We start from the raw sequence: 4,635 nt of genomic DNA on the forward strand, positions 1-4,635 counted from the left end.
TCACTGTAGATGGGCTTTGAGGTTCCAAAAGACTGGAACCATTTTCAGTCTGTCTCTCTCTGCCTCCAACTTGTGGGTCAAAATGTAAGCTCTCAGCAGTTCCTACTGTCTTGCCTTTGCTCTACTATTATGGACTCTAACCCTCTGAAACCACAAGCCCAAATGAAATACTTTCATTATTGTGATTAGTATTATTATAGTAATTTGGGAAAAAAAGAGCATGTAACATGCTACCTTGTCTGTCCACGGGCTAGAGGCATGCAAAGCAGGCCATCCGTTGCCTAGGAACACATATGTGCAGCAGAAGACGATGGTGGGAAGGGATAGACACCAAACTAAAGATACTCTTTATCTTGACAGGAGAAGGGCAGAACTCAAGAGGCATCTATGAAAGTCTTAACTATTCACTGTATCCGACTAATAGATTGATGCTTTGTTTGTTTGGTTAGTTGGTTTTGGTTTAGTTTGGTCAAGACAGGATCTCACTATGCAACACTGGCTAGTGTCTGGCTCACCATCCTCCTACCTTAGCCTCCTAAGTACTAGAATTATAGTTACAAACCACACACCCAACAGCATTTTAATATTTAGCACTGTGTGATTGGTACCTAGGTTTTATTTTCTTATTCTGTGTACCTTCTGTATATCTCAAATATTTCATAATTGTTTTAAAGGAAGGAAGGGGCAACCGTTCTAGATGTTTCAGGGAAAATCGGGGTACCTGGGCCCAGAATGCGTTCACTTCTCACACTTTTCTCATCCTTCATCATCACTCAGAGTAGTTCAGACTAATCCAGCTTCCGGGGCTTCTCTGAAGTTAAGGTTCATTTGGTGGTAAAGTGGTTTCCACGTGTCAGTTCCCAACCCTGAGATGTCAGAAGCCCCACTGGGAATCGTGCCAAGAAAGCAATTAAGAGAATATGTTTCCTACTAGGAGATATTACAGGGATCTTGGGCAAGTTCCGGGTGTGCTGATGGGCCCTTCGGGGGCCACAGCGGCTTGTATCAGGAATGTGCCCCATACCAGAAATCCTTCAGGGAAATACAAAGGGTCAGGTAGCTGGCTCCCTGCCTCTTGAAGAGACTGACAAATACCCCTAAGGTACATGGGAAACACCTAGAAGGAAGCTCAGCACACCTCACCCAATGCGGGCCCTCCAAGAGGTCAGCTTCCTGGTCACATTTCCCTGGGACACTCAAAGGCTGTGCTCTCATGGTCTTCCCAACGGCAAACCCTGCCATGTTTGCTTATTCTCCAGCTCTGCAATCGGAACAGTTGGTCAGTGTCAAGAACAGAGTGTCCAAAGCCCTGTATTTTTTCTGAGACCATAGCAGGGTGGGGAGGGGACAAGGAAGCAAAAGCAGGATTTGACGTGCAACTCTGACCTCACCAGCCTCCAACCATTTACCAGGACCGTGTTCTCTCCATTTTCCCCAAAATACAGTTGTTGTTTTTTTCAGCTGTCCTTATCTCACCATCTCCCTCTGCTTTGTCCTTCCCTTCCAAGTGGTCTGTTTCTTTCTTTAGAATGTCGCCTATTTCCTTAACCACATTCTTGTCAATTCTTGGAACTTGATTTGCAGTACTGATCGTTGCCCAGACAAGGCACTGGAACTCCAAGAGCAGACCGGATGGGGCGAATCCTCCAGGGCCTGGGGTGGACGGAGAAGGATGAGAAATGGGTTTACTCTCTGCAGCGCCATGCTGCTTAGCAGCCTCCCCTGATTGAAAGCGGTGAGCATTTCATGGCAACCTTCTCAGGGCTGTGTGGGTTGGGAGGTGACACGGTGGCGTCTGAAGGGCCCGAAGGGAGACTCGTTCTTCTGGGATTTGTTGCCAGGGTTGCAGCTTGAGGGCTGACTCACCCAGGGAGGGCTGGGTACAAGCCAAGGATCAATGGAAAGACTCTAGGGTCATACACGCTGCCCTTGGCTCTGCCAGCTCAGCCTGCTGAGGACCTGCCAGGACTCACTAAAGCAGGCAGAGCTCAGCTCAGGGAGTCAAGAATATTTTGCAAAGTTACCTAGGCTTTTTTTTTCCCTACTGGGACAAGGATACATTTTCTTCCTACAGATGTATCACAAAGCAAACTGTCCTTGCTCCTCATCAAAAGTCAAAAAAGTTAGGAAAGTGCCGTTTCCTTCTCTAGAAAGCTTAGACACACGCACAAGCAGGTCTGTCTGTTCCGGTAGGCAGCTTGCATGGGCACTGGCCTCTGTGTTACCTTGGCTGTTCTCCTGAGGCTCCAGGCCTGGTTGTCCAGTGGAACCTAGCCCCTTTCTGTTTCCTCCAGTTACTGAGCCCTCTCCCTGAAACCAGCACACAGGACCTTTACCTTAGATAAGTCCTACCAGCAATTGCTGCAATGGAAACCAGATGGCAAACAAAAATTACCCTCAAGAAGATAAACATGTTATGAGCAATTTTACAAAGTTGTCACAGTGATCCGTTAAACTTAGGCATTGACCCAAGCCCCCTCAATGCCCTTTCCAGGCCTCTGGTACTTCATAGATTCTTGTAGATTCATCCGGCCTTTCCCAGAATCCCTAAGTGCTGAAGCTCTGAGTAAACCATTCTGTCCTCCTCACCAGAAAACCTAACGAGGCTGCCAAACTAATGGCGAAATTATTCCCCATGGTCTTGCTCCACCAGAGAGTCAAAAAGACAAAGCCATCTATTTCTGGTCCCAAACTAAAATTAGATAGCCACCAACATCTCAACCATTGCTGTCCCTAGAAGTCAAAAGGCTGAAGCCCCAGGCATCAGAAAGCTTGGTTCAATCTTCACTTCCCACTCTATAGATAGGAAGTAAGAATTTCTGGATGCTTTTTAAGATGGTTGGGTTTCTTCTTCACACTGCAGCCTCTTGTGATACGGTCCCTTTGCTTTCTGGCCTGGGCTCCACCTCCTGCTACTCCGAGATTTTACTGGGTTGTGTGGGGCCACCATTGCCACTGCTGTCTCCATCACCCCGCCATAGCCCGAAGAATGTATCCATGGATGAGCTCCAGTGACAGAGACTAGATGCAAGTTTTAAATACATCCAACTTTATTAGGGGTAGGTTGCTGTCCCCTCAGCAGCCAGCTCTCATGTATACACAGTATACACACTCAGCCAGTCCCCCAGACCCTCTCATCCTTCTGCAGTATACAAAATGCAAAAGAAACAAGCCCAAAGGGGAGGGACGCTCCCAACAACAGTGCCTAGAGTCTCCAGGGGCTGACCTCCAAGATGGACTCCTTCCAGCCCCTCCCCAACATGATGAGGTCCATAAGAGGGTGTTTGGGGTCTAAATCCTCCAATCAGTGCACACAGTAGGCAAAGGAGGGTAGGGGATCCCGAACCCAAAGTCTTACTGGTCCATATCCCAGGGAAGAAGTTCCTGGAGCCCCCAGAATGTTCTTCTCTTGTAGGCATGGGACATCATTTTGGCTTTTTATTCCTCCACATGAAACCTATGCCTTGACCTCATCTCTTCTCAGCACAGGTTGACAGAAAATGTTCAAAGGCAAGACAACCTTCCCAAGTTGTCTCCGTCAGACTTCTTTTAAAAAGAAGAAATTTTACAACGAAAATAAAAACTCTCGTGAGGGAAAAGAGCGTGGACACCTGGCATGTGTCAGGAGCAAGAATGGCCCTCCCTCCTTGGAATAACTTGTAAAATAGCTGGCAGCAATCTGAACCATTAGAGGCTGGTCACCTCAAGGAGGGCACCTCATTTCCCGCCCACCCATACTCCTAACCCTTTCTGCACAGCCCAGCACCCCCTCTACTCATCGGGATAGACTGCATCAAGCACAGGGCATCTTGCTGTCACCAGCTAGCAAGGCTCCCCTCCAGCCTCAGGCCCTGGGGTCCTTTTGTCGCTATAGCCTTAGGCACTCATTGCTTCCCCTCACACTGTCCTTCAGTGGTGACTGTAGCCCAGTCTCAGAGGCTCACATGCTCTTCACCCATTAGGGGCTTTATCCAAGTTCTCCAGTCTAGAGATTGACCAGGGTTAGAATAACTCCCTAGAGCAGTGGTTTTCAACCTTCCTAAGGCTGGGACCCTTTAATACAGTTCATGTTGTGACCCCCCAACCATAAAATTATTTCCGTTGTTACTTCACAGCTGTAATTGAGCTAGTGTTATGAATCGTAATGCAAATATCGGACATGCAGGGTTTCTAATATGTGACCCCTGTGAAAAGGTCACTCCATCCCCAAAGGGTTTGCAACCTGCAAGTTGAGAACCACTGCCCTAGATGCTAAACTGGCCGCTGGCCAGTATGTAGATTTTGACTACTAGGGAACATGTCAAAGAACTGACATGGGACCCCCCCCCTCTGCGGTGAAAACAAGGGTTTGGGTCTTATCTCCATCAGATCCTCCACTGAGGTCCTGGACACACTGCCTATTCTTTGAAGGTACCCTATATACAATGGAGCTTTCAGATCTTCCAGAAGTACCCTGCTATAAGAGACACCTGGATTCCTATTTCCCTGACATGTCTACAAGAATGACAGATGGGTCTCCAGTAGTTCCGCTGATGGCTTCCAGTGTCCCTGGGTCAGGGCTTTGATTCTTAGTGTTTTCCACAAAAAAAAAAAAAAAAAAAAAAAAAAAAAAAAAAAAAAAAAAAAAAAACTGAT

This window comes from Chionomys nivalis, chromosome 4 (genome assembly GCF_950005125.1).
Source record: "Chionomys nivalis chromosome 4, mChiNiv1.1, whole genome shotgun sequence".
Lineage (NCBI taxonomy): Eukaryota > Metazoa > Chordata > Mammalia > Rodentia > Cricetidae > Chionomys > Chionomys nivalis.